Source organism: Manis pentadactyla, chromosome 4 (assembly GCF_030020395.1).
Source record: "Manis pentadactyla isolate mManPen7 chromosome 4, mManPen7.hap1, whole genome shotgun sequence".
NCBI classification, from domain to species: domain Eukaryota; kingdom Metazoa; phylum Chordata; class Mammalia; order Pholidota; family Manidae; genus Manis; species Manis pentadactyla.
This window is the reverse complement of record NC_080022.1, coordinates 137,557,303-137,581,657: the sequence shown is the minus strand read 5'-3', so window position 1 is coordinate 137,581,657 and position 24,355 is coordinate 137,557,303.

Below are 24,355 nucleotides of genomic sequence, written 5' to 3'. Positions count from 1 at the left end.
GAAGAGCATTTTGTTCTCTCTCTTTTGCATCCTGCTTCCCTGTCTGAGAGAGAGCTTCTAGGCCTGGAGAACCAGAACGCTTGGGTGTGCTGCTGAGCCAGGCCCCAAGCCCCACGAGGACAGAAGCTCCTTCATCTGGGACCTTGCCCTGTGTCTCTCTTCATCTGGCTGTTAACTTGTGTCCTTTACAGTATCCTTTATTGAACTGGTAAATGTGAGTGTTTTCCTGACTTTTGTGAGCCGCTCTAGCAAATTAATTGAACCTAAGGAACAGGTCGTTGGAACCCCCAATCTGTGGCTGGTTGGTTACAAGCACAGGTAACAGCCTGGGGCTTTTGACTATGTCAGCAGTTGGGGGAGTGGAGGGCAGCCTATGGGACTGAGCCCTTACCCTGGGGTATTTGGTGCATTCTCTGGGCAGATGGTGTCAGATCTGAGTTGATTTCTTGGACACCCTGCTGCTCTTTAAGCAATGGTTGCTGTTGTGCACAGGGGAAAGCCCTCCCCTCACCACACACACTCTGGAACCGAGTCCAAGAACCCTAACAGAGTGCTATAGGTCATAGCAAAGGGTTAGGGGAAAACAAATGCACAGAAGAGAGAGAATGTATAAGCATGCCCCAGACCTGCTTAAGATCCACAATGAGTAGGTAGATAAGCCAGGACTTGAGCCCACATGCATCCTGATGTGGCAGTCGGGCCTGGGCATCCAGCCTGCTCCTCCCTAGTTACAAGTCTGGGGCTGCAGCTGACTTGTGGTGGAGCCAGGGACCCAGATTTTGTGTATTCACGTATGGCTCTCCTATTCCTCTGGCTAAGACTTTAACAAGACAAACTGCACAAGACATCCTTTGCCCATTAAGGCAGTTGTAACTGGGAGGCTGTCTACTGCTGGTTCCCTAGCTCCAGGACCCCAGCAGCTGTCACACAGAGACCTCCCAGCCATCCACCCTGCAGGCCTTCGATGATGTGGGGCCTGACACCCAGGCCCGTGGTAATGAAAAATGCCAAGTATGTGTGGAATGGCAGTGAGACCAGAGCATGCACAGAATCAGGGTCCAGTGGAAGCAGTCTCTTTGTTATTGCTTGTCCCCATCCTATGGAAGATACTGCTTCTGAATAACACATCCCAGTTCACAGGAACATGCTGGTGCCCATTAGCCGATGCAGCTGATCCTCATGACCACCCTGGGAGTGCTGGTGTGAGACTGGGAATCGTAAGGGTTTACTGGCTGATGGAAGATTCCACCCCAGGTCTCCTAACCTTGACACCCTATGCGGTGCCCACTGCTCCACACTGCTCCCTGCATGCTTGGGACAGTAAGAGAACGGAACAAAACTATGCCCAGAATGCCATGAGAGAATGAAGGGACGGTCTTCACACTTGGAGACAGAAATTAAGACCTTCCAGATAGTCACAAACATACCCACCTCTTCTCTCCACTGTACCTGACCTAGAAAGTGACCCACACAATCTTTTCTGCTTTTAAAAAAAGCACACCATAAGAAAGGAAAAGGGGCAGAGTCCAAGAATTTAAAGCTGGAAGTTATTAACTTTTTATTAAAGCAGCTTCTGCTTTTATCATTAGCATGTAATGAATTATTCTCAGCTTCCAGGGCCTTGGTAATTGTCTCTCCAAAGAATCTCATTAAAAATTGCTGGATACTTTTGATCATTATGAATAAAAGTGATAACTTGGAATAATCTTACATATCTCCATTGAGGCTGCAAACCTGAAGCATGACACTAGATAACTAATGAGGGGTGGAAATCTCCAGGGAAAACCACCAGGCGTGTCTTGTCTTTGTTCTTAGCAGGCCCTCCTTAGGTCAGGGGGAAGATTTGCCAGCCAGAGTCAGACGGCCGGGGACCCACAGACTGCGCTCCTGCCTCACCACTTGCTGATTGTGGCTCTGTTCGCACATTTCTTCTCTGAGCATCCATTTTCTCACCTGGGTTGCTTTAACTATTAGTGAGAGAATGAACTTCAAGGCTTAAACATAGAAAATGCTCCCCCAATGCCAAGCTCTATTATTATTATTATTAGCCAAGAAATATGTACTCAGATATTTTTATTCAAAACCCAAAATTGAGGAACTTTATTTGGAAGCTCGTCTATTAGCCAACAAGCATTTGTGACAGCACATTGGAATCAGGATTCTTTATGTCATTATATATGAATAATATGTTATACTTTTTTACATGCTAGGCATTGTGCTAAGACTTTTAATATGAATTATCTCATTTGATACTAAGACAATTCTAGGAAATAGGAACTATGATCCCCATATTACAGATGGGGAAAATAAGATCAAAGAGGTTATTTAATTTGTCCAGAGTCATTTAGGTTATAAGCAGTGGAGTTTGGATTCAAACCCATACAACCTGCCTCCAGCCCCAGTATGCTCTACCATCTTCTCACATTTACTTCAACCTTTTGGGGTTCAAAGTAACCTTTAGGAAAGCAGAGAACTGACAGTCTTAGACTACACTCCATTCTATCCCAAACTCTCTGCCATATGAGCCAAAAAAGATTCTAAGATTTCCCAGTGGATTTTCTAATATCTAGACCATGTCCAGTCCTCACCAATCTGCATCCAAATCTTGGGATCTAAGGCAGATATATTTTCCAAAAAGAGTCCATCAGTATCTCTTTCCACATGCTCTTCTTATAATCTGATTTTGACACTCTCCCTACTTAGAGGTGGGGTCCACATTCCCTCTCCTTAAACCTGGGAGGGTTTGGGGTTATCTGACTTCCAAGGGTAGGTCATAATAACTTCCACACGATTCTCTTGGGATGCTTGCTCTTGGAACCCGTCGCCATGCCTGAGGAAGCACAAGCAGTCTCTGAAAAGACCCATGAGGAGAAGCTGACAAGAGAAGGAGCTGAGACACAGGCAACAGCCAGTGCCCACGTGCCAGCTCCGTGGGTGAGGGAGCCATAAGGAAGGCAGATCTTCCAACCCTCAGTGGAGCCCACCTAGCTGATGCTACTTGAACACAGACAAGCCCGCCTAACCAAACTCTGTCTAAATTGCAGATTCATGAGCTAAATAGTGTTTTAAGCTGCTGTGTTTTGAGGTGCTTTGTAATGCAGCAGTAGGTAAACAGGAGAAACAAATTTCAACCTTGTTTTTGCTTTCCAGACCCATATATTCAACTGCCTCCTGTACATATTCACATGACTGTCCCAAAATCACTTCGGACTTAAAGCATTTAGAGAGTTCTACTTCTACATTGAACATAGAAATCCCCCCAGAAATGTCACTCCCATCCTCACTATGCAAAAAAGCCTGCTAATCTACAAAATCATAACATTTTTTTGGAGCCCATCAGAGAGCTGAGCTCATAAGGCAGCCAAGTGAACTGAATTCTGAAGAGTGGCGAGCCCCTTTGAGGAGCAATGAGTCATGTGAGATGGTTCACCTTTGGAAAGCCTGGGGAAGAGATGTGGTCACCTTAAATGTAAGAAAATTAAATTCAGCTAAAGCTGTAATGAATTATTAAAGGTTGAGTGTAGGCTTGCATAACAGTACAGAAAATTGAGAGTCCCTGTCACAAGGGAAGTTTGTATTCACTTGCAAGCTCTTTTCCACAGTCCTGTACAGCATGCTCATGATAAAGACGAGAAGCAGAACAGGAAATAAGAGACGGCTCAAACTGGTGGTACAGGCATGCAGGTGATAATCAGGTGCAGTTGGTCATAGGTGCAAAACCCCTGTCAATCCCCCAGATCTTTCTCTCCCAAAGCAGAAGTCATAAGCTACTGAGAGAAGTGAGAGAAAACCCTCCTGTTCCCAAGATTTAAGCAAAGACTCTCTACTGTAGGAGGAGAGGAAGAAGCAAAACCACCTGATTGTGCAGGATGAGGCCCAAAAGCCAAGCCTTCTGCCCTTGGGGAAGAGGAAGGAAACACTCTCAGACCCCAGATCTTGCTCTGATACAAAGCATAGGTCTGTGTGTAATTGGAGTCCAAGAAGAGAGAGTGAAAAAATGGGGAAGAAATGGTTGAAGGGATAATGGCTATGAAATTTTCAAAATTAATAAAATACAGCAAACCATAGATCCAGGAAGTTCAGAGAACATCAAACAGAATCATTTACAATAAAGAAAACACACACACACTTGTGCACACACAGACATATCATGCATCACAGTCAAACTGTTGAAAACCTATTTATCAAAGATAAAAAGAAAATCTTGAAGGCAGAGAAAAAGAAAAAGAAACATTACATACAGAAGAACAAATATAAGAACTAGGCAGACCTCTTGGAAAAAATGATGCAAGCTAGAAAAAAATGCAGTGACACTTTTAAAGTACAAAAAGAAAAAACTGTCAACCTAGAATTCTTTATCAAGCGAAAATATTTTTGAGAAATGACAATAAAGTAGAAAAGTTTCAGGCAAACAAAAGCTGAAAGAATACTTTGCTAGCAGATCTGCACTACATGAAATATAAATGGGAATTCTCAAGCAGGGGGCTGTAATACCAGATGGAAATTTGGATCTGTACAAAGAAATGAAGTACATCAAAAAGTGTAAAAATGTGGGTAAGTACAAAAGACATTTTTAAACTGATTTCTTAATTGCTTTAAAATATAACTGACTCTCTGAAGCAAAAAAAGCATAATGCATCTGGGGTTCATAGCATATGTAGAAGTAAAACATGTCAAGCAAAGCACCAAAAATGGGAGTGAGGAAATGGAAATATACTTTTGTAAGGTTCTTACACTGTATACAAAGTAATATGATGTATAAAGGAAGACTGTGGTAAGCTAAAGTTATTATAAACCCTAGCGTAAATGCTACAAAGTAAAAAAAAAGACATAACAAATAAACCAATACTGGAGAAAAAATCAATTATGAAAAATATGGAAGTGATTCAAAAGAAGGCAGAAAAAGAAAAAGGTGAACAAAAAAAACCAGATACAACAAATAGCAAGCAAGCAGCAAGATTAATAAGAACACTTTTTTCCTTCAGCTTTGTTCCTGAGTCTGATTTAATAGTTAACTGAGAATGCAGTGTTCTTTGTGAGTTTCAGACTCTTTAATCAATGCCCAGCATTCTGTGTGTTCTTTCTCAAGGTGCCAAGGCCACTGGTGGGGGAAACTGGGTTCTCCTCCTTCATCCATTATCTCACAGCTGCAGAAAATTACAAGCTCTAAAGATTCTTTACAAAATGTTACTGATTTTATCAAGGGTGGATCAGAGTCAAGCCTGTTATATGAAGATAGGCCTGTTCAGAGCTGCTTAGCAGGTGAAATGTCACCTGAGAAACAAGACCTCCACACCCTCCCTTCTCCTTACTGTTTGCTTCCTGCTCCTCATTCCAGAGCTCCCGCAGGCTTGTTTCCAGGCTGAAATTAATTTTAAATGTAGGGTGTTTTCAGGATACAATCAGGTGTTTTGAAAAAGTAAAAGAAGGAAAAAGAAAAAGAAAAACTAGCAAAATCATATCTTTAAATAGGCATATTAAATGCAAGTAGATCAGTAACTGAATTAAATGTAAATGGTCTATGAAGCGCAATTTTAAAAAAGAAATGTCAGATATGATTAACAAAAAGCAAGACCCAATTTTATGAAATCTATTTAAAGAGCACTTTAAATATAAAATCAAAGATACATTAAAAGGAAAAGAATGGGAAAAATGCATGACCTGTGAAAACTAATCAAATGAAAGCTAAAATGGCTTATTAATATTAAACCTATTAGACTTCAGAACAAGGAATATTACCAAGGATAAAGAGAAACACTACATAATTTCTTCTAAAATCCTTAATATGTAAGCACTTAACAACAGAACTCCAAAATAAATAAAGCAAAATTAATAGAATTATAAAGAGAAATCCACAATTTTGTAGGAAACCTCATCACTCTCTCAATAGTCAACAGAACACTTAGACAGAAAATCAGCAGGGACATAAACAACCTGAACATCAGAATCAGAGAACATGAACTTAAACTATCTTCCAGAAAACAGAAGGTAGGGTGGAGGGAAGAATTTCCAACCCATTCTGTGAAACCAATATTACCGTAATACTTAAGCCAGTTAAATAAATTACAAGGAAAAGAAACTATAGGCCAATGTCCCTAATGCACATAGATGCAAAAATTTAACAAAATATTAGCAAACTGAATTAAAAAATCTTTTTTTTTTTTTTTTTTTTTTTTTTTTTTTTTTTATTGAAGGGCAGTTGACACACAGTATTACATTACATTAGTTTCAGGTGTACAACACAGTGATTCAACATTTATATACATGATAATTCTAAGTACCAGCTATCACCATACCAAGTTGTTACAATATTTTGACTATATTCCTTATGCTATACATTACATCCCGGTTGCTTATTTATTTTACAATTGGAAGTGTGTACTTTTTCTTGGTTGTTGTTGTTAGGGCATCTCTCATTTTTATTGATCAAATGGTTGTTAACAACAATAAAATTCTGTATAGGGGAGTCAATGCTCAATGCACAATCATTAATCCACCCCAAGCCTAATTTTCGTCAGTCTCCAATCTTCTGAAGCATAACGAACAAGTTCTTACATGGAGAACAAATTCTTACATAGTGAATAAGTTACATGGTGAACAGTACAAGGGCAGTCATCACAGAAACTTTTGGTTTTGCTCATGCATTATGAACTATAAACAGTCAGTTCAAATATGAATACACATTTGATTTTTATACTTGATTTATATGTGGATACCACATTTCTCTCTTTATTATTTTTAATAAGATGCTGAAGTGGTAGGTAGATACAACATAAAGGTAGAAAACATAGTTTAGTGTTGTAAGAGAGCAAATGTATATGATCAGGTGTGTGCCTGTAGACTATGTGTTAATCCAAGCTAGACAAGGGCAATAAAACATCCACATATGCAGAAGATTTCTCTCAGAACAGGGGGGGTGAGGTTCTAAGCCTCACCTCTGTTGATCCCCAATTTCTCACCTGATGACCCCCCAGCGACTGTGCCTGTCTTAGGTTGTTCCTCCCTTGAGGAATCTTACCCGTCTCTGGCTAACCAGTCATCTTCCGGGGCCACACAGGGAAATGTGAAGTTGGTAAGTGAGAGAGAAGCCTTATTGTTTGAAATGGTTAGCTTTTTATTTCTTTGCATATTTATGCCCTGTGGCTTCTATGCCCAGCATTTGTCTTGAGGTATCTTTACCACTTGGAGGAGTTATGATACTCGGTAAATTTGATATGAGGCACGAATTCTATTTAAGAATTCGTTGTAATTAGGAAGGAAGAAGAAAAGCTATAGAAGTAGCAGGCGGGAGAAAACATGGGAAGATTGATTATTTCTTTGACATATCTTCTTGTAGAGTAACTTCAGCATGTATATATTTTAAGCTACTACTTAAATTGCGCACACACATTAACATAATAGGAGTATAGTTACATAACCAAAGCATACCTGTAATTACCAGCCATCTCCAGTGAAACCAAGAAAACCAGTTAGGCACCCTAGGCATTTGTGAAAACTTATCAATGATATGATGGTTATTATCTAACTGAATTTGAATAGTTTGAGAAAAATCAGACAAATTAAAACAACCCATTCCTGGGCACTGTTCACATCCCATATGTTCTTTTAACAGTAAATAGTCTGTAGTTGTAAGATTTTGGAGCGCTACAATTTGCACTTCTCCTAATTCTTGGTTGAGTTCCAACAGTATAGATCCAGTCAAATTTGTTGTTTTACTGTATGCACAGGCCAGCTTAGATATCTCCTTCATTCCCATGGCAAGTCCAGGAGCTGGTGGGATGAGTGCATCTACACCTGTAGCAGTGCGTGGATCTTTGCTGGGGTTTTTTGATGATCATCTTCTGGCATGAGTCTTCCAGAGAGTGCTGATGTTGGAAGTTCTCTTTCATATCGTTTCTTAGTTCATTTTCGGGGTAGCCAAATTAGGCTTTGATCCTCTGTATAAACACAAACAGACCCTTTGCCTACACTTTTATATGTCCTTTATATTATTGTGTAGAACTCATTAGAGGTCACCACATAGGAACTGCATTTTTTTTTTTTTAATCATTAATCTACACTTACATGACGAATACTTACGAATACTTTGTTTACTAGGCTCTCCCCTATACCAGGTCCCCCCTATATACTCCTTTACAGTCACTGTCCATCAGCGTAGCAACCTGTTGTAGAATCACTACTTGTCTTCTCTGTGTTGTACAGCCCTCCCCTTTCTCCCACCCCGCTATGGATGCTAATCTTAATACCCCCCTACTTCTCCCCCCCTTATCCCTCCCTACCCACCCATCCTCCCCAGTCCCTTTCCCTTTGGTACCTGTTAGTCCATTCTTGAGTTCTGTGATTCTGCTGCTGTTTTGTTCCTTCAGTTTTTCCTTTGTTCTTATATTCCACAGATGAGTGAAATCATTTGGTATTTCTCTTTCTCTGCTTGGCTTGTTTCACTGAGCAAAATACCCTCCAGCTCCATCCATGTTGCTGCAAATGGTTGGATTTGCCCTTTTCTTATGGCTGAGTAGTATTCCATTGTGTATATGTACCACATCTTCTTTATCCATTCATCTATCGATGGACATTTAGGTTGCTTCCAATTCTTGGCTATTGTAAATAGTGCTGCGATAAACATAGGGGTGCACTGATCTTTCTCATACTTGATTGCTGCATTCTTAGGGTAAATTCCTAGGAGTGCAATTCCTGGGTCAAATGGTAAGTCTGTTTTGAGCATTTTGATGTACCTCCATACTGCTTTCCACAATGGTTGAACAAGTTTACATTCCCACCAGCAGTGTAGGAGGGTTCCCCTTTCTCCACAGCCTCGCCAACATTTGTTGTTGTTTGTCTTTTGGATGGCAGCCATCCTTACTGGTGTGAGGTGATACCTCATTGTAGTTTTAATTTGCATTTCTCTGATAATTAGCGATGTGGAGCATCTTTTCATGTGTCTGTTGGCCATCTGTATTTCTTTTTTGGAGAACCGTCTGTTCAGTTCCTTTGCCCATTTTTTAATTGGGTTATTTGTTTTTTGTTTGTTGAGGCGTGTGAGCTCTTTATATATTCTGGACGTCAAGCCTTTATCGGATGTGTCATTTTCAAAGATATTCTCCCATACTGTAGGGTTTCTTTTTGTTCTATTGATGGTGTCTTTTGCTGTACAGAAGCTTTTCAGCTTAATATAGTCCCACTTGTTCATTTTTGCTGTTGTTTTCCTTGCCTGGGGAGATATGTTCAAGAAGAGGTCACTCATGTTTATGTCTAAGAGGTTTGTGCCTATGTTTTCTTCCAAGAGTTTAATGGTTTCATGACTTACATTCAGGTCTTTGATCCATTTTGAGTTTACTTTTGTATATGGGGTTAGACGATGGTCCAGTTTCATTCTCCTACATGTAGCTGTCCAGTTTTGCCAGCACCATCTGTTGAAGAGACTGTCATTTCGCCATTGTATGTCCATGGCTCCTTTATCAAATATTAATTGACCATATATGTCTGAGTTAATGTCTGGATTCTCTAGTCTGTTCCATTGGTCTGTGGCTCTGTTCTTGTGCCAGTACCAAATTGTCTTGATTACTATGGCTTTATAATAGAGCTTGAAGTTGGGGAGTGAGATCCCCCCTACTTTATTCTTCTTTCTCAGGATTGCTTTGGCTATTCGGGGTCTTTGGTGGTTCCATATGAATTTTTGAATTATTTGATCCAGTTCATTGAAGAATGTTGCTGGTAGTTTCATAGGGATTGCATCAAATCTGTATATTGCTTTGGGCAGGATGGCCATTTTGACGATATTAATTCTTCCTAGCCATGAGCATGGGATGCGTTTCCATCTGTTAGTGTCCCCTTTAATTTCTTTTAAGAGTGACTTGTAGTTTTCAGAATATAAGTCTTTCACTTCTTTGGTTAGGTTTATTCCTAGGTATTTTATTTTTTTTGATGCAATTGTGAATGGAGTTGTTTTCCTGATTTCTCTTTCTGTTGGTTCATTGTTGGTATATAGGAAAGCCACAGATTTCTGTGTGTTGATTTTGTATCCTGCAACTTTGCTGTATTCCGATATCAGTTCTAGTAGTTCTGGGGTGGAGTCTTTAGGGTTTTTTATGTACAGTATCATGTCATCTGCAAATAGTGACAGTTTGACTTCTTCTTTTCCAATCTGGATTCCTTGTATTTTTTTGTTTTGTCTGATTGCCGTGGCTAGGACCTCTAGTACAATGTTAAATAACAGTGGGGAGAGTGGGCATCCCTGTCTAGTTCCCGATCTCAGCGGAAATGCTTTCAGCTTCTCGCTATTCAATATAATGTTGGCTGTGGGTTTTTCATAGATGGCCTTTATTATGTTGAGGTACTTGCCCTCTATTCCCATTTTGCTGAGAGTTTTTATCATGAATGGATGTTGAACTTTGTCAAATGCTTTTTCAGCATCTATGGAGATGATCATGTGGTTTTTGTCTTTCTTTTTGTTGATGTGGTGGATGATATTGATGGACTTTCGAATGTTGTGCCATCCTTGCATCCCTGGGATGAATCCCACTTGGTCATGGTGTACGATGGTTTTGATGTATTTTTGAATTCGGTTTGCTAAAATTTTGTTGAGTATTTTTGCGTCTACGTTCATCAGGGATATTGGTCTATAGTTTTCTTTTTTGGTGGTGTCTTTGCCTGGTTTTGGTATTAGGGTGATGTTAGCTTCATAGAATGAGTTTGGGAGTATCCCCTCCTCTTCTATTTCTTGGAAAACTTTAAGGAGAATGGGTATTATGTCTTCCCTGTATGTCTGATAAAATTCCGAGGTAAATCCATCTGGCCCGGGGGTTTTGTTCTTTGGTAGTTTTTTGATTACCGCTTCAATTTCGTTGCTGGTAATTGGTCTGTTTAGATTTTCTGTTTCTTTTTGGGTCAGTCTTGGAAGGTTGTATTTTTCTAGGAAGTTGTCCATTTCTCCTAGGTTTCCCAGCTTGTTAGCATATAGGTTTTCATAGTAGTCTCTAATAATTCTTTGTATTTCTGCGGGATCTGTTGTGATTTTTCCTTTCTCATTTCTGATACTGTTGATTTGTGTTGACTCTCTTTTCCTCTTAATAAGTCTGGCTAGAGGCTTATCTATTTTGTTTATTTTCTCGAAGAACCAGCTCTTGGTTTCATTGATTTTTGCTATTGTTTTATTCTTCTCAATTTTATTTATTTCTTCTCTGATCTTTATTATGTCCCTCCTTCTGCTGACCTTAGGCCTCATTTGTTCTTCTTTTTCCAATTTTGATAGTTGTGACATTAGACCGTTCATTTGGGATTGCTCTTCCTTTTTTAAATATGCTTGGAGTGCTATATACTTTCCTCTTAAGACTGCTTTTGCTGCGTCCCACAGAAGTTGGGGCTTAGTGTTGTTGTTGTCATTTGTTTCCATATATTGCTGGATCTCCATTTTGATTTGGTCATTGATCCATTGATTATTTAGGAGCGTGTTGTTTAGCCTCCATGTGTTTGTGAGCCTTTTTGCTTTCTTTGAACAGTTTATTTCTAGTTTAATGCCTTTGTGGTCTGAAAAGTTGGTTGGTAGGATTTCAATCTTTTGGAATTTACTGAGGCTCTTTTTGTGTCCTAGTATGTGGTCTATTCTGGAGAATGTTCCATGTGCACTTGAGAAGAACGTGTATCCTGTTGCTTTTGGATGTAGAGTTCTGTAGATGTCTATTAGGTCCATCTGTTCTAGTGTGTTGTTCAGTGCCTCTGTGTCCTTACTTATTTTCTGTCTGGTGGATCTGTCCTTTGGAGTGAGTGGTGTGTTGAAGTCTCCTAGAATGAATGCATTGCATTCTATTTCCTCCTTTAGTTCTGTTAATATTTGTTTCAGGTATGTTGGTGCTCCTGTATTGGGTGCATATATATTTATAATGGTTATATCCTCTTGATGGACTGAGCCCTTTATCATTATGTAATGTCCTTCTTTGTCTTTTTTTACTTTCTTTATTTTGAAGTCTGTTTTGTCTGATACCAGAATTGCAACACCTGCTTTCTTCTCTCTGTTGTTTGCTTGAAATATCTTTTTCCATCCCTTGACTTTAAGTCTGTGCGCGTCTTTGGGTTTGAGGTGAGTCTCTTGTAAGCAGCATATGGATGGATCTTGCTTTTTTATCCATTCTATTACTCTGTGTCTTTTGATTGGTGCATTCAGTCCATTTACATTTAGGGTGATTATTGAAAGGTATGAATTTATTGCCATTGCAGGCTTTAAGTTTGTGGTTACCAAAGGTTTAGGGTTAGCTTCTTTACTGTCTTACTGTCTAACTTAACTCGCTTGTTGAGCTATTATAAACACAATCTGATGATTCTTTATTTCTCTCCCTTCTTATTCCTCCTCCTCCCTTCTTCATATGTTGGGTGTTTTGTTGTGTGCTCTTTTTAGGAGTGCTCCCATCTAGAGCAGTCCCTGTAGGATGCCCTGTAGAGGTGGTTTGTGGGAGGCAAATTCCCTCAACTTTTGCTTGTCTGGGAATTGTTTAATCCCTCCTTCATATTTAAATGATATTCGTGCTGGATACAGTAGTCTTGGTTCGAGGCCCTTCTGTTTCATTGCATTAAGTATATCATGCCATTCTCTTCTGGCCTGTAGGGTTTCTGTTGAGAAGTCTGATGATAGCCTGATGGGTTTTCCTTTGTAGGTAACCTTTTTTTTCTCTCTGGCTGCTTGTAATACTTTGTCCTTGTCTTTGATCTTTGCCATTTTAATTATTATGTGTCTTGGTGTTGCCCTCCTTGGATCCCTTGTCATGGGAGTTCTGTGTACCTCTGTGGTCTGAGAGGCCATTTCTTCCCCTAGTTTGGGGAAATTTTCAGCAATTATTTCTTCAAAGACATTTTCTATCCCCTTTTCTCTCTCTACTTCTTCTGGAATGCCTATGATTCTTAAATTATTTCTTTTATATTGATCACTCAGCTCTCTTAAAATTCTTTCATTCCTGGAGATCCTTTTATCTCTCTCTGCATCAGCTTCTCTGCGTTCCTGTTCTCTGTTTTCTAGTCCATTAATGGTCTCTTGCATCTCGTCCATTCTGTTTTGAAGTCCTTCCAGAGCTTGTTTTATTTCTGAATTCTCCTTCCTTAGTTCTTGCATATTTCTCTGCAAGTCCATCAGCATGGTTATGACTTTTGTTTTGAATTCTTTTTCAGGTAGACTGGCTAAATCTATCTCCCCAGATTCCTTCTCAGGGGAAGATGTAGCAGATGCCGAAGCTGTCTGGGTTAGTCTTGTCTGAATCATATTTTTTTGCCTTTTCATGTTGACAGGTGCTATTGACTGTCAGCTGGGAGGGCCAAAATTTTCACTTACTACTGGCCTTTCTTTACTGGGGCAACTGCGACCCCTAGTGGCTTGTGTTGGGTAATTGCGTGTAGAGTGGGTCTTTGTGTCTTGCCTGGCCGGAAGGGAGAAATTTCCCTTTCTGTGGGCGGAATTTGTCTCAGGCTGCTTCTCTGCTTTCGCAGCGCCCGGTGGGGTGATGGATGGGGGGGCTGCTTGATTGTTTGCCTCCGTGAGGGGTCTCGGAGCTGTTGCCCAGGGGGTTAGTGCACCCGGTTTTCCCTGTAATTTCCAGCTGCTGTACTGTGACCTGGGTTGTTTCCGTCACGCTGTTAAGTCCCTGTCCCTTTAAGACTTTCAAAAAAGCCCCCGCTTTTCTTTGTCACAGGGGCATCAGCTTCAGCACCCGCTCTGAGGTCTACCCCCTGTTCCCCCAGTATCCAGGGCCCCCTGGGCGTATACTGTGTCTGCGCTCTGGCCCGGATGGCTGGGGCTGGGTGCTCGGCAGTCCTGGGCTCCGTCTCCCTCCCGCTCTGCCTGCTCTTCTCCCGCCGGGAGCTGGGGGGAGGGGCGCTCGGGTCCCGCAGGGCCGGGGCTTGTATCTTACCCCTTTCACCAGTCGCTGGGTTCTCGCTGGTGTAGCTGCAGTCTGGCCACTGTCCTGCGTCTTCTGGTCTCTCTTTTAGGGCTAGTTGTGTTTGTTGTATTTTCAAAAGTATATATGTTTTTGGGAGGAGATTCCCACTGTCCTACTCACGCCGCCATGTTGGCTCCGCCTCCCTAAAAAATCTATTGAAAGGATAATATCACACAATCAAATAAGGATTACCCCAAGAATTCATGAATGATTCAAAACCCAACCAATGTAATGCATGATAACAACAGACTAAAATATAAAAAACATATAATCATCTCAATAAATGCTGAAAAAAAACTTGGCAATATATATACTTATCCACAATCTAGGAACAGAGGAAACATCCACCACCTAATAAAAGACACCTGTGAAAAATCTTACAGCTAACATCACACCCAATGGTGAGAGACTAAATGTTTTCTCTCTAAGACTAGAGATAAGCAAGGATGTCTTCTTTCAACACTCTTGTCCAATATTATACTGGAAATTCTATCAGTGCAAAAGGCAAGAAGAACAAATAAAAGGCATGTAGATGGAAAAAAAGAACTATGACCCTATGTTTGTAGATGGCATTATTGTCTATATGGAAAAATCTCGATTTTATATAAAATTTTATAGATTTTATAAAATGTTAATAAGTGAATACAATTGGTGGTGGAATACTCTGAAGTCTATATAACATAGCTGAGAAAAAGTAAAGAGAATCTAAATAAATGGAAAGATGTATCATGTTCATGGACCAAAGACTCAGTACTGTGAAGATGTCAATTTTCCCCAAATTGATCACAATCCTAATAAAAAAAACCAGGATGCATTTTGGTAAAAAGTTAACTTGATTATAAAATTTTTATGGAAAAACTTATGTACAAAAGGATTAGAATAGCCATATTAAGTTTAAGGAAGAAAACAGTGGTGAAGGATGCACACTATCTGATTCAAGACTATGAAATTATAGTAAATCAAGGCAGTGTACATTAGCACAAGGGAAGATATACATATCAATAGAACAGAAGAATAGAAAATTCAGAAATAAACATACATGTGTATGGTTTATTGTTTCCAGTGAAAGTACCAAGGAAATCAATGGAGAAAGAATACCTGTTTCAACAAATAATGCTGGAAATTACTGGACATCCATATGAAAAATAAATAAATAAATAGACCTCAACCACCATGTCACACCATATGCAAAAATTAACTTGAAATGGATCATAAGTCTACAGTTAAAAGCTACCAATTTGAAGCTTGTAAAATCAAACACAGGAAAAAAAGAAAAAAATTGGTAAGTAGGATTTCATAAAAATAAGAAAAAAACTTCAGACCTTTGAAAGACATTGTAAAGAAAGTCAGAAGACTGGTAGAAAATATTTGGAAAAACACCTGTCCAATAAAGGACTTGCATCCAGAACTCTAATAAATAACACAACAAAAAGTGGGCAAAAGATTCAAACACACATTTGGCGAAAGAAGATATATAGATGGCACACAAGCACATGAGAAGATGTTTGACATCATCAATCAAGGGGAAATGTGAGTTAAAGCCGAAATGACATATAAGCTCTCCAAAATGAATTTTCATTTGGAAACTTGAGTTTTTATCATTGGCAACAAATACTGCCAATTGTTTTCCTCAAAGTGACACATTTGCTTTGTTCATGCCAATAAGTGTCTGCAAAATATCCAAGTTTGAATTAACCATAACTCAACTATAGGTTACTCTTTCAAGGATAAGTTGTGTTCCATGAGAAAAAGAGCTAGTCCAGTTTGCAACTTAAAATGGCACAAAGACTTCCTCCAGGCAATCATCTTACTTTGGGATGCCGCAGAAGGGCTTTGCGTGTACTTCCCATTTCATCATACAGAATATTAAAAAGATGAGTGCCCAAGAATCAGGCACTAATAAAATTAATAATGTTTACTGCTTATTAAAGACATCCATAAATGATACTGACACTTCTTTCTGTATGTTTGGTTGTGAAGGAAACGACTGCTAGTAGAGTTTGGTGTCTTTGTCTTAACTCATGCTAAGCAATTTTACCCACCATTGCTTTAGAACATCTGTGCAAATATCTGACAGTGGAAAAAGCAATAAAATATTAATATTTTTATGAAATTTGTCTTGACCTTATGGATCCTCTGAAATGGTCTCAGAGATTCCCAACAGCCTTAGACCACATTTTGAAATTTGCTCTTCTAAATTTTAAAATCTGAAATTTGGCACATTTTCATGGGCTATTCTGTCTATCTGAAATGTCCATCCATTCTCCTCCACTTATGAAAATCCATCCTTTTTTCAAACCCTGTTTGCACTATACCCCACCTATTGTCCACATTTCACCCAGTCCCTCTTGGGCCAGGACTGGAGCTGATGTCAAAGGAGTTTTCCAGGGAGATGGGCTACAGCAGGGAGAAAGCCAGGGGAGAGAGCCCAGAGAGAGTCCTCAGGAGGGTGTGTGTGTGTGTGTGTGTGTGTGTGTGTGTGTGTAGGTGCATATGTGTTTCCAGAGTCCATAATGTGAAAGCAGAAAACACAGATTTTGGAAACTGTAAGTTCGAAAGGGAACCAGTAAGCAAGGCTGGAGTAAGACTGCAGCCCGGAGACAGAGCCAAGGGTCAGAGCAAAATGGGTGCGGTCAGTGGGCAGAACTGACCAATGGGAAAGTTACTAGGAGCAGTTAGCAGAAATGCAGTATCCCAGTTCTTGAGAACATGAACAGATCTCTAAAACCTTGTAGGGAAACACACACAATCGGGAGGTGGACATTGTAGAATATCTATATATTAATGACCAAAAACATGAGGTGAGCCAAGAGCACGGTGTTTGACCAAGATTTCACAGAGGGCTGCACTGTTTTGATACCACTTCTTGATTGCCTTGTTGATGGAGCCACTCCCAGGGGTAATCACATTATAATGAAGGGGGGTGGGAAACATATATAGGAAGTTGATTACATGCTGTCTAGTTGGTTCCATTTGGGGTAAAGATCCAGGGAGTATTTGCAGCAGGGAGAGTGGAGTTGTGTCCCAGATAAATAATAAGGTTATGAAGGAAAAGAATGTAAGTTACATACAGTGTTTAACTGATCCTGATGGTTAAGGGTGCCCATTACACCTGCCCTGACTATAGTTGAATTCAGTGTGTGTAGCAGGGGTTGCACAGCTGGGTTGTTTTCTCCATTCAGCTCGGCATCACTGCCTGGATGAAACCTGAAGGGAGGCATGGCAAAAGCTGACTTTCATGGTGCTCAGCATCAACTGTCCAGGGATCCAAGCATTTATTGAGCAAGCTGCCTAGGTTCTGCTTTTTGTCCTTCCTATGGCTCGAGGAGGCTAGTGAGAGTCAAACTGCTGGCCTACAATTAGAAGAGGGCTTAGTTTTGGACAATTGCTTTTAACATTGGCTAAAATCTACACAGGGGCAATGGGCTACCACAGCAACAGGAATCTGAGGTTTGCCTCCTGTATATGTCACATTAGGACAGGGCAATGCCACCTGGGGGTTAATTATGTGGGCTCAGCACTTAGACCAGAGAAACCCCAGAGGCTGGGCTGGTAATTGGAAAGTGGTATGGAAAACCATGAGCCAGGAGAAGCACCAGGAAGGAATTCAAACATGGTAAAACATGGTGACCCGAGAGTATGGGTGTTGGAACCCAGATGGTTATTAGCAGTGGTGGGCATATTGGCTCTGTATTAGTTTCCTAGGTGGCTGAAAACAACAGAAATTTATTCTTGCACAGTTCAGAATCAAGGTGTTAGCAAGGCTGGTTGCTTCTGTTAGGGTCCTGAGGGAGAATCTGTCCCATGCCTCTCTCTTAGCTTCTGGTGTTGCCACCAATCCTTGGCACACCTTGGCTTGTAGATGTCACTCCAATCCCTGCCTCCATCTTCACATGGCATTCTCCCTAGGTATCTCCCGGCACCTCTTCTCTTCTTATAAGGGCACTGGTCATATTGGATTTGGGTCTGCCTTAATCACCCCCTCTTAATTTGATGACATCTACAAAGACCTTATTTCCAAATAAGATCATATTCATAGGTAGTAGAGTTATAGCTTGAACACATCTCCTTGGGAGACATAAGTCAATCTGTGGGTGACATAATACAATTTGGGGGGACATAATAGGCCTCAGCCACAGAGCTGTGAATTCTACAACCTGATGGAGCCTTTTTATGAGGTAGCTGAATGAGAGGTAGTCAGAAATCCAAACGGGTGTCCATCCCCGCAATGATGATCAGCCAAACCCGGTGCGTGGCGGGCTGTGGGTTCTGGGAGCAGGCTGGCAAGAACAAAGCAGGGAAACCCCTGACCTTAGTGTGCAGAGTGGGGGTGACTCACCGAGGTTGGAACAACACAGGGGGTGCAGGTCAGCCTGGGCCCAGCATCAGGGCCATTTCTGGGCTGAGTCCCTTCTTCAGGGCTACAGAACGCCCCACCGTCTGGGCCTGTCTAATCTTGTAGGTAGCAGGCAAGATGTCCCTGCTATGAGAGAAGAGCCAGGAGGGGGAGGCAGGAGGAGGCAGGGGTCCAGGCAAGGCTGGCAGTGGCCCCCGAGATGAACACTTGGGATGCAAGCACCCCTTCCTAACGTCCCCTCGGAGCCCAAGCTCCGCCTGTCAGACTAGGATAGGCCCCTCCTTGCCAACTGCACACTCCCCTCCCCCTGGCTTCTCCTCCGCAGTGACTCACTTGTCCGAACACGCTTCTCCCCACATCAGGGATGGGAAACACGGAGAAGCCCATGGTCCAGTGCCCTCTAAAATCATTGGCGACTGTGACAGAAGTCACTGGGGGTCGACAGTAAGTTAGGGACTAAAATTATTCAAGCTCTTAAAATGGGATAATAAGGTAACTTCCCTCCTTCTGGTATGAGCTCATTTAATTGTAAAGATCTTAATAAATTCAGCCTGATTAACTCCAACCTTGCGGGGGAAGGTTATTCAGTGTTGTGGAATTAATTTTAAACAGAAGCCAAAAAAAAAAAAATCAAAGCAAGAAGGAAGAAACCCCCCAGTACAAGATGAGGAGGGAGGCTGGTTCATGCACAGGAAGTCAGAAACAGGAGCGCCCACTGCTTTTGAAATCACACACCATGGCCTTTGAGGAATAATTTACTTTCTCAAGCTTCTGCAGCCCATAACCAGCTTGAGAGTGCACACCCCAGCGCTGAAGTGAAGAGTAGAGCCCGTAGGGTCCACGTGCTCACCCTGGGCCCCGTCTGCCTCAACCCCCTGCCCTCCCTCCGCCCTGGCGCTCTCGCCCTTGAGTGCCTTCTGTCTGTGTCCCTGCCACCACGGCACTCAGGAGCCGGGCAGCCACTTGCCAGCTGCCTAACCGTGGAGAAGTTTATCTCTTTGGGCGTCAGTTCCCGAGGAGGGCAACCATCCTCACTGTGAGGATGAACACACTGGCACTACCACTGCCGCCCTGTGGCCTCGGGGTCTCCGTGTGCTTTCTGGGGCTCTCTACCCCTGCCAACCCCATGGACGCCGGCTGAGATACATCCCCCGCTCTCCCCATTTGTGACCTTTCTGGTCAGCTGCTTGAGTCCCGCACACTGACCTTGACCCACAGGCCAGTCTGACAATCTGGAAAAGCAGTGCATTTGTCAAGACAGCCCTCACGCGGGCCAGGCGACAGGCTTTAGACGGAAGCTTCAGGGGAGCCTTGCAAGCCCTATCATCAAACGCAGGAAGGGAGGAGTCTAGGGAGGCTTCCTGACTTGTGTTTCAGGCCACATCCCCACCCAGGTCCCCACGGTTTCTGACCAGTTTGAGCACTCAAAATAAGCACCAGCCAAAGGGTCTGCTCTGCTGCCCAGAGTTCAGGGCGTACTTGTAAAGCAGGATTGGAGAACACGACTCTCACCAGAGGTGCAAAGAGGCCTTTCTCTCCTTCTCCCTGATTAAACTGACCCTGGTCCCAGCAGAGTCAGGGCACAGTGACTGGCCTCCCTGTCTGGGTTGGGGTGGGGCTCAGAGCCCCCAGAGCTCGGCCCAGAGGAGCTCCCTACCTGGGAGTAAAAAGCAGAGCATAGGATGCGATGTGTGGGGCTCAGCTAGAGGGCACAGAACACAGAGCTGGTACTGCTGGGGTTGATCCCAGGCTCCCCACGCCCCTGGGGAGCGCAAACAAGGGCTGCTCCTCAGCCACAGCAGATATGCTACCTTGACCCCCCACCACCAGCAGACAGCCCAGAACTTGCTGGTCACTTTCTGCATCTGAAACCCTGCCGGGTTTAAAACTCACATTTCATTTCTGATCCAAAGCTCTCCCTTCCCTCTGCAGCCGGCCAGGGTTAGCGCTCTGGGAACCTGAAATGAGGGGGTTGGCGGGGGGCGGTGAGGTTGGCCCCTTCGCTCGCCCCTCCCTTCTTTGCAGCAGGTAAGGCAGGCCCTCCCTCCCTGACCTCTCTTCCCCCGGCTGTGGCTCTGGCTCCAGACCTCCACCCCTAAGCCCTCTCCCCAGAGCCACCTCTCCATGCAGCTCAGCCCTGGACAAGCGCAGGCAACGCTGAAGGGAGAGGCAGGACAGAGCAGAAGTGGGCAGGGGAGAGTCAGAATCCCGGAGGCTTATAGCCAAAAGAAACCCCCGAGATCATCCCCACCATAATAGTTCTTGAATGTGCCGTTCTCCGGGTTCCCATCATCATCATCATCATCATCTCTTTCCTGAACCTCTGCTGTTACCCCCAGTCGTCTGGGTCACACCCTGCCCAAGGACAGCAGCTGGAGGTGGATGGACCAGCCCAGCCCCATGTCTGCAGGACGCTCCTGTTCCTGTGTGCTATTCCCCTGTGCTGGGCCGCCCTGCCAGCTGGGCTCCCTGGATCCAGCCTGGCACTCCCTGTCCGCTGCACCCCAAACCCATTCTCCACACTGCAGTGTGGTCTTTCAAAAAGCCTTAATCTGACCATGTCACTCTGTTAACATCCTTTAAGGGCTTCTCATTGCCCTCCGCGTAGAGTACAAACTCTTCCACAGGCCTTAGAAATCCCCCAGGGCCGGCCTTCCCTGGCTCTCACCCTCTGCCCCTGACACTCGAGCTCCAGCTGAGCTGAACTCCCAGCTTCTCCTGTGCAGGGTGTCGCTCCCTCTAGCTCTCCCTCCTGGCATTTGCAAGAGCTATTTCTATTTTCTCTGCTCATAAAGCTGTTTCCTGCACAGCCCCCGCCATCCTTTATCCACCCTTTAAGTCTCGGCTATATGTCCCCTCCTCAGGAGGCTGCGCCCCAACACAGTTAACGTGGATTTGAAGAGAGCACCATCAGTCAGTGGTGGTGTTTCAACCAAGGGTTGTAATCCATTAGCAATCATGGAACCAACTTACTAGGTTGCAACTAGCATTTTCTAAAAATATAAAGTGGAACAGAACAGAAAACATTGCACTCAGCAAAGGTAAGAATCATTTGGTGAAACCCTGATGAAATTGTGTGTGTGTGTGCACATGTGCCCCCCTGGGTTGCGATGTAAAACGTGTTTCTGACTGTGGATATCAGTCCAAAACTTTGAAAGCCACCTCAGTAGGTGACTCTGCTGCCCAGCCAGGCTGAGAATCGTTGTTTCAGTTTCTCAGCGTTCAGAGCCATTCAATCATTGACTGAAATAAATGGTCAGAAGGACAGGAAGGAAGGAAGGTGATAGCATTTGTTGAAGTTCTCCACGGAATGCAGCCGAAGCATTCTCTTCACGCCCAGCTTCCATTTCTGAGTCTTCTTCCTCTCTAGACAAGCCCCTGTTAGGCGGTCCGTGTTTGTGACCCCCGGTTCAACAGTAGTTCATATGCTGAAACCGAATCCCCAGTGGGCGGTATTGAGAAATTCGGTTTCGATGAGGTGGTGAGGGTAGAGCCACCTGATGGGATTAGTGTCCTTATGGGAAGAGAAAGAGACTAGCGCCGGTGCTCTCTGTGCCCTGTGAGGACACAAGAAGACAACCCCCTGCAAACAACACAGAGCCCTCATGAGACACCAGATCTGCCGGCGCCCCAGTCACAGACTGCCAGCCTCCAGAACTGCGAGAAGTCAGAGAAGTCAATGTTTGTCCATAGTATTTTTGTCATAGCAGCCCAAGCAGACTGACAGCGCAAGTCCTCCACCATCCCCTTACACAGCTTGTAAGAGGTGCGTAGTGGATGTCAGTGGCCCAGACGTGTGTCTGTCACCCTGCCAATCCATCACAGGGCATCCACCCAAAAAAACCAGGCTGACTCTCTGGTGGTGGTGTCAAATTTTACAGTACCCCAACCATGAATTCTCAGGAGATCTACCCTTGGCAGGGGGCATATGATGGGCCTACCTGTCCCCAGCACAGCCCGTGGCTGAGAGGGAGTGTTGGGGAGCCAACCCCGAGCACACCTCGCTTCAGATCCAGGCCCAGAGGCTCCCTGAGAACAGCACTTAGCCAACTTCCATAAACAAGGACATTCATCTTTGTCAGCCCTAATGAACCGCATTTGTCAGACAGGAACCAGAGAGCAGCTGTGTTGGAGGGAGACAAATCACTTAATCCAAGCCTCCTGATGTGGCAGCCGCTGGCACAGTGGATATCATGGCATTTAACTACACAGGAGCTGGAGGACCCACGTGGGGGCAGGCTGGCTGCCCTTGACTGTTCCTCTCCGGAGGGAGCGTGAGAGGGCAAACCCAGTGTGTACACTGGCTGGGCTGCCCCTGGTTCGGGGGGCGTGTACCCTGCAGATACCTGGGCAAGAGCGAGAGCTGGGGGTGGCAGCCTCTGTGCGAGCTTGATGCAGGCTCAGGAGAAATGAGTGTGCTCGGAGCCATCCCTTCTGGTCTCACCAGCATGTTCCCTTTTAAGATGTTTAGGAAAGACTCTTGGATGCAAGAGACAGAAAGTGATCTCAGATGAGTACAGGCAAAAGGGGATATATTGCCTCCTGGACCGTGAGGTTGAACAGTTGTGCTGCAAGCAAGGTAGGACACAGCTGTGCTTCATGGGCAAGTATATCCGGGAACCAAAGACAAGCCAGATGCCTCTGTTCTCTCTCCATGCTTCCCTCTGTGTGCTGGCTTTGTCCTCCTTTCCTGTAGACACACTTTGGACATGATAGCTGTCAGGTTTTACCTCTCAGGGCTTCCTACACTAGAAAGGGGTTGATATAAGCTTTTTCTAACCCACCCCACATTGAAAAGAACAAAATATCCCAGGGAAGAGCTCTGATGGACCACTGCAGGTTAACCAACATAGTTGTCTACAGCATGAAGCATAGAGGCAGCGAAGACAGGACCCCTGGGTACCCCATGGCTGGCATCAGGGAGGAGCAGTTCTTGGGACAAGATCAGTGTCCTTAGCAGACAGGACAGCACATGTCCACCGTGATGATCCTTGGTCCTCGCTGCCCCCCAAGCCCATGTCCAACTCATCCTTCCCCTCTGTCCCAGGACAAGGTACAGAGTCCACTCGCGACCCTGAACACACCCAGGGAGTAAGAGCTTGGAGGATGAGAGGGATTTTGTGCTGCTTCCTACTCATCCAGTGTTCAGGGCTACCTGTCACATTCAGAACTGACACCAGGACAAATGCTGGGCCTGACAGGCACTTCGACTTTGTTGATTTTGACAGTCAAGTATCCCTGAGGCCGGGATCCTGGTGGACTTGACGCATTTACTAACCTTTTCCTCCTCTGTACCAGCCCTGAGTTCTCTCTCAGGTTCCCCCAGTGTGGTCAGGACTATGCTTTTGAGTGACAGCGTACTGCAGGTGTCAAAAACACTTTCAAATGTCTTTGACCATGAACCTCAGTAAAAAGTATTTTTCTTAATAAAACAATATATTTCACATCATGAAATGTACACACAAATACATACACACACACCCCTATATACAAACTGAAGCAGGTTTTGAAAAACTGTATTTGCCTAAGTTACACATGGTGCAACTTGATGTTTTTTATTCTGATCTTTCCTTTTCTACTTTGTTTTTCTAATGCCACTAAAATTGCTTCATGACCCACAGATGAGACTGAACCCACATGTGGATAAACATTCACAACCCCATGAGTCGTCACACATTTTTGTCCTCATTGAACAGTCATCTTTATAGCACGAGCTCCATAGATGGTGTACCTTCTGGGTGCCAGGCCCTGGCTGGGGCTTTTTATGTGTGATCTTACTTAATCCTCACAATAATCCTATAAGGTAGGAGCTATTGTTTTTATTGTAAGAAATAAAAGAATTTGGGGAAGGAAATATAAGGAATAAGAAACTTATAAAGAATAACTTATAAAACGTAAGGAAAATGAGGATCAGTAATTGAGATCAGACATTAACCAAATTCTGAGTTAACCCAGACCATGAGCCTACAATATTCTCCATCATGCTGCCTCTACTGGACCTGGTGAGCCCTTGAGCTGAATGGTGTGCTAGGGGAGATTAACGATGGCTTCAAGGTCTTTGCTGCTCCTCCCATGAGAG